This window comes from Ixodes scapularis, unplaced genomic scaffold (genome assembly GCF_016920785.2).
Source record: "Ixodes scapularis isolate PalLabHiFi unplaced genomic scaffold, ASM1692078v2 PGA_scaffold10__122_contigs__length_95168666, whole genome shotgun sequence".
In the NCBI taxonomy this organism is placed as follows: Eukaryota; Metazoa; Arthropoda; class Arachnida; order Ixodida; family Ixodidae; genus Ixodes; species Ixodes scapularis.
The window spans coordinates 94,052,141-94,064,388 of NW_024609836.1; the positions used below are offsets into that span (position 1 = coordinate 94,052,141).

Below are 12,248 nucleotides of genomic sequence, written 5' to 3' on the forward strand. Positions count from 1 at the left end.
TGAAGCCATCATGGGAAATGTCCCATAATGCACCGCGCGGTTACGCCGACGGCGACGCCGCTCAAGCCGGAAACGGGCGCGTAAGAGCAGCGCTCTAAAAGCGAACTCACATACCTTTTTTTTAGAGCATAAGCGCACCATTGTGTAAAGTTTCACTGCACTTCGTTCATTGGCTTATTGACACGTCTTCTTGGGTCGTCCTTCTCCAAGGGGCGTAGAACTTTCCGAACGTCTAAGCACGCATACTGAACGGCATCGGAAAGCAGGAGCAGCCTTCGCAACCGCCAGAGCGTGTAACGGTGGGACTCTGCAGCCCTCGTATAAGCAATCCCACCTGTATAAAGACGAGGCTGGCACCCTTCCCTCTCACCAAACGTCGTCCGAGAGTCCTTGCGTGTGTACAGAGCGCAGTCAGGCGCGGTAGGAGCGCGGCGACACCCGACACCGCACGTGCGGGCTGCGGTGCGCGAACCCCGACACCTACGATAAAACTCGACGAACTGTTCAAAGACGTCGTTTCGCAAGAACCTGCAGGCGGGAAAAAAAAAAAAAACAACTCGGCAGAAGAGCTTTGCCGGTCTCTGCCGGCACTCGAGTATATACCCTTTACCTACCCAAATCAGAAAAACTAAAGCAAAAAGTGTCCCCCCCCCCCCCCCCCCCAAAAAAAAAAAAAAATGAACAAGCAGTTTTTGTGTAACCAATGTGACCGTCGTACGGGGAACGCTTCAGACAGTGTAAGTAGACTGTCCTTCGTACGACATAGTGGCAGTAGTGTGAGCGAGGCTTTAAGAACATCAATATCGGAAAGTGTGTTGTTCTCCCGGCTGAGCGGCCTAATTGGGAAGGCGTTTACGTCGGACGCCTCCGCTTCCGTCGCCTTCGTCCGGCGTCTCGATGGCCCCGATAAGGGGAAACACGCTTCCGATCCACACGCGCACACATACATACACGGACCGACCAGCGCTCGGCAAGCTGTTGACGCTCCTCGAAACATTTCGCATCGAGTCCGACCCCGGTCGGCGATCCGATATCGAGCCAATCGAGCGGCGCCAAAAAAAAAAAAAAAATGCACCGTCACGGCGCTCGTCCTCTTGCCCGACTGCTATACAAAGTTCTATTATAAAAAAAAAAAGAATATACACACATATATACACAACCCCCCTATGTAATACCCTCTCACGAGGGCCTTTAGGAATAATATGAAGAAATAAATAAATAACTTATACCCTAGTTTATTTTAAACTTTTTTTTTTTAAGGATTACCTATTTTAAAAATGTAGTTTGTTTGTTAGCCACCTCCGCCAGGTGGCATCAGTTCGTTCTCGATTTTCGCGCGTGCGCGTTAGAGTCGAACTTCGGCGGAACTTTTGTGGCGACGGAAGGCATTCGTCACGCAACTGCCAGGCTGGTTCGAATATCTGCGTCCGAACGTCCGTTCCCACGCACTCGCGTTTGTTTACGGCCGAGTTCTTGCGATCTCTTACGACGAGAGAACATATACTGGCGCCGTCTACGATGTTACCCTGGAATTTTTTTGCGCTAGTTGCGAGAGAAAGTGCGGGTACTATCGTGAGAAATAATCGTTTATAACATTAATGAAAAGCGTTTTCGAGCCAAGAAAAAAAAAAAACCGAAATACACGGAACTCACGAGTGTTCCACGGCTACCCGATAGATGGCGCGGCGGCTTTCGCCACCAAGCCAGAGATTTTAATTACGCTAACTACATAACCTCCAATTAAAACCAATCCCAGAAAGGTTAAGCTTTTTAACGGCATATGAAGTTCCGTTGTACTAGCGAAATTAAATCTACGTACGCTCCACTTATAAGAAACGGTCCCCTACAACACAGTCAAAATCATTTCCAGCCCGCAGTAAAAGAATTACTCGTATTAGGAAGTATACCATGGCCTCCGAGTTCCTCCCATCACCGACAGCCGACTCTAGTCGAGCTATTCAAAGCTTTTGGCTATAGATGGCGCAAGCTGCCACCCAATCCAAAAAAAGGGTTCTGCTGCATTCATCCATCTGTGTCATACGAGGATGAAACCCGCCTCAGACAGTGTTTACAGACTATCCTTTTTCGTACCACGTATTAGCACTGTAGTATGGCCGCGGCATTATGCTAGCGCCTACTGCGCGTGCTCGATCACGTGGCGAAAGGTGGGCGTGGTCCCAACGCGCTCGCAGCTCCCTCCGCACTGTCAGCTCATTGGGGTGAACGGGTCCGGTTCGTGGAGTTTGTAGTTAACCGCGTCGAAAGCGTGAACACCCGGATGAGGCGGACAGGTCCAGCAGAGACCGCCCACCCTAGAGATGTTTATTTATGGATAGAGCCCCGTGGGCTAAGCTCCTTGCGTGCGTGCGTTTGGGGGAAAGGGGGTTGCCGGCTCAAGTTGGTGTAGAGCAAGCTCCCTCCCTCCCTCATTATTTATGCAGAACCCTTCGCGGGCACACATATTGGATTAACTTCTAGTTGGCTCGAAATGCGAGGAAACAAGGTTCCCGCGATTTATTTATTAAAATCCGGCAACGCCGAAGCAACGCCGAAACAACGCCACTGGTGGCCCGAATTAAACGTCCCCCGGTCTGTAAAGAGTTCGCACCACGCCCCCAAAAAGTTTTTTTTTTTTTTTTTTTTTCTGTTTTAACGAAGCTTGGTTTATAAAAAGAGTCACTTATCAAAACATTCCATAAAAAAAAAAAAAAGACCACGTAAACGTTTTTTTTTTTTTTTGCGCAGAATAGTGTTTAGCAATTCACAACGTGTAATCCGAAAGACTGACGCACAAGCGTATAAAAAGCTAAATTCAGCGGGAAGCGTCTCCCCGCTGAATTTAGCGAGAAAATATTTGGATTGATGCCTAGTAATTATACACCCAGATTCAATTTCCCCCGACTAAATTAAGTAGGGGGAAATCGTTTTTCGCTAAATTTGCACGACGCGAGTACGCTAAATGTAGCGGCAAATTGAACTGGTAACTTTAAACGCGGGCTTAAAGGGACACTGACAGAGTATTTATGCTCGCCGAGGTTTTTAGTTCAATCAATCAATCAATCAATCAGTTTATTTTTCTTTCAAGGAATACACACTCCTTGAAACTTGTACCTTGGCGCAAAAGGCGATCGTGTCGCTTGACTAGTCACCAAGGTCCAACACGTACGTGACATATTGTCACGGGTGGTGACCAAAAAAAAAAAAAAAACAATAGATAAACAGGAAGAAATAAACGTTTAATGTGGCGAACTTGTGCCAAGAATAAAAGGGTACAGAAGATAATAACAGAGCGTCGCGGGCGTCGAGGTCGGCGTAGCAGCAGAGTCGAACGCTGGGGCGAAACTGACTGTGGCTCGCCACGCGGAGCCCCTTAAGGCCTGTTCACACATGCAGCGGAGCGCTACAAGCATAGCGCTAACCTCGCGCTAAGCGCGTGCTGACGGGAGCGTTCACCAGCTTTGTATCGCACCGTCAAAACTGTTGCTCATGGCAGACGATAAGTAGCTGACGACACGTGAGGAGCGCTACATCAGCGCTTCGCTGCATGTGAGAACCGGCCTTTATGTACATGAGCGGTCTTCTGGAATAATCGGCGTAGAAACATCCACGCGTAGAGAACATTCGGGCCTGGAACAAGCAACATGATTCTCGAAATCTCCAGAACACTAAATTGCAGGAATAAACAAAAGACACGTCACTACCAGGATTCGAACCCTAGCATTTCGCGTGGGAAGCAAGCGCGATAATCGTTAGGCCACGCGCGCGCTGCCTACTTGGCCAGCTGCGCGCGCGGTAATATGAGAGCTCAACTACACAGAACAGGATTTGTGGCTCGAAATTCGGTTTCTTTCCGCCCGAAAACCGCCGATCGAGATCAAGCCGGTTTGAGTCGCGCTCACTCTCTTCCCCGTGGTCGCGGGCAGATTTTTTTTTTTTTTTTTTTTTTTTTTTTTAGGTTTAGACACGATTATCAAACTTAATCGAAGTCGTGGGTGGTTGAAGGCACACAGTCAATATTAAAAATATAAAAAACAAATATAAAACCCATTTTCGTTTTTTTTTTATTATTTTTTAGGTGACAACGAGTATATAGATATATATATCTTTCGTTCAGAACCGTGGTTTGACTTCTGCAAGTTTTCCCGAGTTTAGACAGAGACCCCGAAACCAGAAGAGGTCGCATTCGATATGGAGCTCTCTTCGCAATGCTGGATATCCCCCGAGAGAGACTACCCTTCTGCACAGCACTCCGGGACAGCCAACAGCTGCAATCTAAGGACACCTCAACAAACAACAAAGCTAAAAAAAAAAAAAGTTTAGACTTATAACAGGGAGTCTGCGCTTGAGAACGGTACATGACGTCAACACGTCACACAACGCACGACATGTTCTCTGAGCTCGAAACACACTTTCGGCCCCATTCTTCGCCGCGTGCGCGGCACAGCGACAGGTTATATAGCTCCCGAGCGCTTTGCAGGAAAGTAGGCACTCCAGAAATTCCCCAAAGTGACTTCCCCCATACACCAACACGCAGCTACGACGTCACGGCGCTGCGGTGGGCACGGCGCATGCGCAGATATACGCTTCATCTCGCGCGGATCTGTGGTTCCTGCGCACACCTGGCGCGGTCGAACGCGGACTTCCTCGTAAATACGACGCACGCGTCGAGACGGGGAGTCTGAAACCTCGGGGAGGGTTCCGACCTCTGCCAAACGAGCTCCGTGGTCGATGTCTCCCCTGGTCGAGACAGGCGCGGAGCCGGCCGCTCCTCGTTATCCCTCATTAGTCCCCGAGGGGCTGGTGGCGGTCCCACGACCGCGATCAGCGTTCCCCTATTTTTAGGCTGGGCGCCGTCTCGCGCGCCGCGGGCCCAAGGGACGGGCCCGACAAGGCTCCCGCCAAAATCTCGTTTCACCGCTCGCGCGGGAGGGACACATTCCCGGGGCGGCGCCGAAAAGGCACTTCATTCCGGGGCAGTTTATGTCGCACACTTCGCACCAAATATGAAATGAGTTTGGTAGAAGAGAACTAACCGAGTTCAGTGACTTCAGTCTGAACGGCACCGCCTCGCTCGATCGGAGCAAGTGTGTCCGAGGTTCGCTCCCGTTTCTGACGAACGCCGTGAGATGGCGCAACATGACAGGAGCTCGGGGAACCGCCCTTATTCGCTCGGACGATTTCAAGGCCGCGAGGCGCCCCAACCCGATAGTGCTCCTGCCGGGAGATGAGCGAAGTCCGAGAGAAATTTCGCCCCCATCTACCTCCTTCTAACACCTCTTTCTTCTTCCATCGTGCTCTGGTATATATCAGGGGTGAACAGGGGCGGTTTGCTCACCTTGCGGCCGCGGCTGCGGCCAAGAGGGATTTTTATGTCACGTGACCAGCGCCATGGGCACAAGGAAGTACCTAGCCTCCCTGCCGAATGGCGGAGAAATCCGTCTCGCTTCAAGCACAAAAAAAAGTCTAATTTCACTCGCAGAAACTGACTGTCGATGCTTTTAACAGTCCAATTAACCGCCCCTTTATACTTCACGAGCGGCAGGTATAGTTATGCCCAGGAAAGGTAAATATTAGCCAAAATAAAGGAAAAATCACGCGAGATAAAAACGGTGGTAGTGCATTCATATTTCCGCGCCAGCTCTGGAGACCCAAGCCTCCTGCTTTAGTCGAGAGGTAAGAGCGCCAGTGCTTGTCGCCGCGGCGTGAAAGTTCCGGGTTTAAACCTCGCCGGAAACTCTTTTTTTTTTTTTTTTTTACAGCGGATCTGTTAAGAGCTAGGTTCCCCAGGATCGTGTCCGGTATCAAACGCCTGTCGACACAAACCCACCCGGACAGCTACCGCCATCTATAAGCGAAGGCGGCAAGCACACAACCAGTCTGGTTGCCGCCGTCGCTCGTAGATGGCGGCAACCTTTCCAGCTATCATAGAAGAATGGATAGTTGGGCGCTTTGGTGGGAATTCATCGTAGGAAACAGCGCGAAAACAGACAACGACAAAGAAGAAGCACACGTAACGAGGGCAGCGCTCGTCATGTGTGTTACTTTGTCCTCGTCTGTTTTGCGCGCTGTTTCCTACGCTGTTATCAGTTTCGGTTTGGACTTAGGATTAAAACCCCTTCATGTTTCAAAAGTAGCGCAAGGTTCGCCGATGCACGAGGCACTTGCAACGTGCAGCCCTTGGGAAGATCATGGCGGTACAGCGCAGCACTGAACTAGATTTCAGACGCCATGTTCTTCCCAGAAGGGGCACGAGGCACGTGGTTCGAGCCCTTCAACAACAATGAATGGCGCCACCATTGCGAATTCCACTCATAAAGCGATTGCTGCCCACCAGGGGTTTCTCCAGGAATTGAAATTGGAGGGGGGGGGGGGGGGGGGGGGTCTAAATTTTTAGGGGGTGGGGAGGGTTAGGGGGATTGGGGCACTGAGAATAGAGGAGTCGTTGCAAATTAAGGGGTGTCTTTAAAGGGACACTGACACCCCCTAAAATTTTTTTTTCCATTTTTTGCCAGGCGCTTCATTACGGTGTCGGAGGACTACCCAATTAATATTTTGCAACAGAGTAGAGTAATTTTTTAATAAAGCCAAAAGACGCAACTGATCGAAACCGAAACCGAAACCCAACGGAGGTTGGAGAAGTGGAGAGAAGAGAGTGAGTGGCGGAAGTCATGTGGCTACACCCGACCGTGCGTTTTCTTTTTTTTCTCCTCTCCGTAGCGGACGACACGACATGCGGCATACGGGAACTGTTCGCTGTGCGATTCTTTTGCAGTTATGTTTGTTCCGCTCGTTGTTTTGTACTCCAAGATGAGTTGTTTTGTACATTGAGGAGTTGGAGATGAGTAGTGAGTGGCGTGGTGAATTTCCATGATCGGCTCCGAAAAGCTTCACGCAACACCCAAGATGTTGCGTGAAGAGCTGGCTCACATGTCCTGCGTCTGAAACAGAAGTGGCATTGTGCGGCAGAGTTTCCGAAAGATCAACGGGATCGGGACCAATGGCTGGCTGCAATTCAACATATACGGGCACCTCGGAAAGCGGACGCTACCTGATTTATATGCTCCTTGCATTTTGTGGAAAGTGATTACATTGACTTCGCAAGTGTCAAAAACGAAATCCCATACCATTTAATTCAGCGAAGTGTCGTCCACAACATTTGTTTGTTATTTTTTTTTTTGTTTCTTCAGTGATAATTGTAAAAAAAAAAAGATATGTAAATATCAAAAAATGTTTGAAAAAAAAAAAAGTTTCACGGGGGATCGAACCCGGCCCTACCGCGTGTGAAGCGGACGTCCTTCCCACTGTGCTACTGGGGCTTTTTTTTTTTTTTTTTTTTTTTTCCAACAAAAACAAGTTTATTTACATATTGCAGTTACACGTAACATGAGTGGACACTTTCATATGTTTAGTCGTTCTCTTATCAAGATAAAGAGACAAAAAAAAGAGGAGGAAAAAAAGTCAGTCCTGGTTTACAGACCACAAGATAACACAAAACAGTCAGTCAAACAGTCAGTCCCGGTTAACAGACTAATAATAAAATAAAAGTTTTTTTTTTTTCCCTTTTCCCTTCCCTTCCCCTTCCTTTTTTTTTTTTTTTTTTTTTTTTCCGCTTTTAAGAATCTCGTTGCCTGGCCGCAGCCAGCCCCCGAACGGGCCACGAAGTGTGGGCACCGTGGGCACCCTAGTTAGCCCCGCTCCTGTCCCTCCGTTGCCAGGCGCGCTGGTCCTTCAGCCGTTTTGCCTCCAGTCTATTTTTTATGTGCTGCCATTCCTTTCCTTCGTGATATTCCTCCCCCGCGGCAATGGAGAGGAGCCACCTCAGCCTTGACGTGAAGTAGTCCCACGTCGGCCTGGCGTCGGTGTGACATTCCACCATGGCAGTACGCGCCAACCAAATGGACTGCAGACCCAGCAGGACAATTGCCGGGGCTACGTCCGAATTGTCGGTACCTCCGAGGTTCAAATACTTAAAGACTGGCCACTCAATTTCAAAATGCTGCCCAAATGCCACCCTGAGTTCGTCCCAGAAGAGATACGCATTTGAGCACTCGACGAAGACGTGCTGTATCGTCTCACTCGCGCCACACAGGTCGCAGTTTGTAGACCAGGGGACGAAAACACCCCTCGCGGCCAACCACACCTTCACAGGCAGCACCTCGAGGTGGAGTCGGACGAAGAAGTCTTTAGTGGATGCCGGGACAGGGAACCTCCGCACCCGCTTGAAGAGCCCGGCTGCGCAAAGGGGAGCCGTCTCCATTCTGTAGAGGGGAACTGGGAGCACGATGGCGAGTGTGTCCCAGTACAGCGTCTTGCGGCTGGCAGCAAGTAGGTATTCCCAAGAGAAGTGGACCAGGAAGAACTCCACTGAGGCGGCGATTTCTGCGTAGAACCGCAGACCCGCTCCCCTGGTGGTGCGACCTGTGGTACTGACCATCCATCTGCCGAGGTATGGGTAGCCGAGGTAATGTAGGGCACTTAAAAAGAGGGGGTCCCGCCTGTCTCTGAAGAGAAGGAAGCGCTGCACGTGGAGCTTCAGCACCACGTTCACGAGGCCCAGACCTCCGGCCGCTAAACTGAGGAAGAGGTTGCTGCGCCGCGTCCTCTCCATCGTCGACCTCCAGATAAAGCTCGCCCAGCTTCGGTGAATACGATTGGCAGTTGACTCGGGACACACGGCAGCTTGTGCCCAGTAGAGTACCGCTGGATATGAAGTAGAGTTGCAGACGTACGCTCTATTAAAGAGCGATAACCGCCTGCCGAGCCACGGGGACAGCTTCGCCTGAATGGCGTTGGCCTTCTGACGCCACTTTTCCACCGTGGGCCCACGTTCTCCAATCGGCGCTCCCAGGTAGCTATCAACCGTTGTTCTCCATTCGATGTCTGCGAAGATTGTGGGCGTTGTGGCCCAATCCCCGAGCCAAGCACCGATGGACTTCCGCCGGTTGACCTCTGCTCCAGACGCTTGGGAGAACACCGCGAGGTGCTGCAGAGCAGCCTCAACCTGAGCCTTGGAGGTGCAAATCAAAGCCACATCATCGGCGTAAGCCAGGAGCTTCACGTGTTGATCGCCCATCTGCAGTCCTTGTATGGTTGTGTCTCGGATGATGGCCCGGCAGAGGGGCTCCAGTTGTAGGGCGAAGAGTATGGGAGAGAGCGGGCAGCCCTGTCGCACCGAGCGGCCTATCGGTATTGAGCGCCCTTTATCGCCATTGACGAGAAGTCTCGTCGATATGTCTCGGTAGCAGAGGCCCACCCAGTCCAACATTCCGTCCCCGACCTCACATTTCTTCAGCACAGCCCTTAGGAACTCGTGGGACACCCGGTCAAAGGCTTGGCTCATGTCGAGTTGAAGGACCGCCAAAGGCTGCTGTCCCTCACCACTTGCCTCCCTGACGATACGCATGGCGTGGAGGTTTCGCGCTATGGAACGCCCCCGTAGACCGTAAGCTTGATGGTCGCCCACCACGCACCGAAGTCCAAGATCCAACCTTCTCGCCAAAATTTTGGCAAGAATTTTGTAGTCCCCACAGAGAAGACTGATGGGCCTGTAGTCCGTCACTGCTGGGTCGGAGCTGTTGCCTGCCTTTTTCGGGATGAGCACCGTAAGACTTTCCCTCATGGACGGAGGGAGAAGCTTTCGCTGAAAGATATCTTGGTATACCTCTACCAGAATGGGGCAGAGGAGGTCCGCATACCTTTTGTAGAACTCTGCGCCGATTCCATCCGGTCCGGGCGCTTTGTTGCCGGACAGCTTCTTGATGGCTCGCCGTACCTCAGACTCCCTGATTGGGGCGTTTATTAAGTCTTTTATATCGTCCGGGACGGCGGCAAGCTCTTGGAGGTACGTGTGGTGGGTACTGGTATCGCATTCCTGTTTGCTAAAAAGTCTTTTGTAGTGCGATTCAAACGCTGCCGCCACCTCTTCCTGCCCGCTCACCAGGTGGCCTTCGTACCGCACATTGGAGATGTGGTTTGCCTGCGCGCGCTTCCTTTCGAAGGTCCGGAAAATCTTAGTGGGCTGGGTCTCGCCCTCCAGGTTTAGCTCTCGGCTCCTCACCTGGGCGCCCCGCAACCTTTCCTCCATCATCTCCTGCAGGCGTGTCTTGCAGTATCGAATGTCCTCAGCGAAGGTGCCAGGCCTCTTCTCCTCTTCCTCGAGTATGATGCGGAGTGTGCCCGTCAGAGCCTGCTCTTCCTGCCTGGCCTCGGTTGCCCTGGTGTGTGAGAAGGCCTCGGCAAGCTCTCGCAGCTCTTCTTTGAAGGCCTCCCACGTGCAGGCGTCCACCACCCTCCCGAAGTTCTCCAGGCGTTGCTGCACCCTCGCTGAGAACTCTTGGCTGTCTAGGATGGCCATGTTCATTTTCCAGGACCCTCTCACACGACACTTAGTCGCCACGTTGCTTTTCAGCTCGGTGGTGACGAGGCCGTGATCCGAGAAGGGCACCATCTTGACGCTGTAAGAGGAAGCCCCTGCAAGAAGTCCGCCGGAAACGTAAAGGCGATCTAGCCTTGCGTGGGACCCTCCCTGCCATCTCGTGTAACGCGGCATGAATCCCGGGAACCCAGAAGTGACGACCACCAGGTCGTTGTCTCGTAGTACGTCGCGAAGCGTAGTGGCACTGCTGTCTTTCCCGGTAACACCACCGGCCCTGTCTGTAGAGCTGAGAACGCAGTTGAAATCTCCCCCGAGCACGATGTCCCCAGGAGTGTCCAACATGTGCCTCATCGTCTCGAAGAAAACCCGTCGCTCGCTTAGGCTGTTCGGAGCATACACCGAGATAAACCGCATTAGTTGGTCACCGATGAGGCATTCCGCCGTCGCGCAGCGCCCATCGTCGCCCAGGTCCCGGTCCACAACGGCGATGTCCCCCCGCTTCCGCACGAGCACCACCGTTCCCCCAGAAAACCTCGTTGTGAGCGTGTGGATACAGTAAAAATCGTGCCCGAAGGCACGCACGAACGACTTGGCCATCTCTGGCGTCGATAACTTTGTCTCTTGAATGAAAGCGATATCTACCATTTCCCTATTTAGTAAATCGAGGAGCCACTGTTTCCGCTTCCAGGCGATCAAGCTGACCATATTTAGAGTTCCAATTTTTAAAATACTTTTCCGCGGGCCTTGACCCATGTTCGGTTCGTGGGAGGGGGGTGGATAAAGCTGAAGGAAAAAAAGGGAGAGGGTCTTCTGTGGGAGAGGGGGCTTCGTCCGGTGGAGAGGGGTCTTCGTTTTTCTTCCCCCTCAACTTCATTTTGTTCGCCCGCTCTTCCTCCGATGCCTGGGTTGCTTTTTTCTTGTTGTTTTTCCTTTTCGTTGGGGCCGGCTGCCACCCTTCGCTGTCCTTGGCTGACGTGTGCTCGGCGACGCATTCCGGTTCTCCGTCAACAAAGGCCGGGGGAATAGACGGGTTTGTCGCTTCCCCTGTTTCCTCTGGCTCAATGGCGACGGGAGCCGGGGAGGCCGTAGCCTCTCCGGCCGCTGCTGCCGCCGCTTCAACGTTGGTCACCTTGTCTCCCTCGCTGGCTCCACAGGGCTGGTCGTCGACGTTTTCCACGATACTTGGGAGCCTCACGGCGTGTGTCTCCAACTCTTCCATGTCGGCATTGTCAAGCTGCTCTCCGAAGTGCTCGGGCCTCCTGACGCCGCGGGTCATGTCCGCGTATGATCGCGTGCACTGTTCCGGCTCGTGACCGAACCCACGACACACTCTGCACCATGGAGCCACACACTGTCGCCGCATGTGGCCGACCCTCTCGCAGCGCAGGCAGAGGGGCGGCCGCCCCGGCACCGAGAACAGCACCTTCGTACCGTCGATGTTTCCCTGGTGCGGCAGCTTGTCCGGGCCGACGCCCTCTCCCAGGATCATGGTGACGTTCCTGGTGGTAGTTTCCAGGTTCCCGAAGCCCTCTCGTCTCCACATTTCACGCTCGACGTGCTTGACTCGGCCGAATGGCGTAAGCAGTTCTTTGACAACTTCGTCCGGTGTCGGGATGGGCACCCAGTGCACCTTCACGGTGAGTTCTCTCACGCTAGGGTCTATGACAAGGCATCTTTTCCCTTTGACGACCAGTTCCGACCTGGCGGCCAGAACGTCTCTTGATTCAGCGCTGTGGAGGGTCACCATCCAAACGTGATTGAACTGGAGAGGGCCCAGGCCGGCGATCTCCTCCATGTTCAGCACGCCTTTGAGTGCGTCCCCGAAGTCCTCGATTCGGTACGGTCTCGCCGAAGGGTCCCCGTGCAGAATAAC

General features: G+C 52.4%; 1 protein-coding gene across 1 annotated transcript in view; it reads right to left on the reverse strand.

Moving 5' to 3' along the window:
- Positions 1 to 12,248, reverse strand: part of LOC8025440 (1-phosphatidylinositol 4,5-bisphosphate phosphodiesterase classes I and II) — a 145,451-nt gene that overhangs the window by 114,145 nt on the left and 19,058 nt on the right. The gene's annotated exons all lie outside the window — the stretch shown is intronic.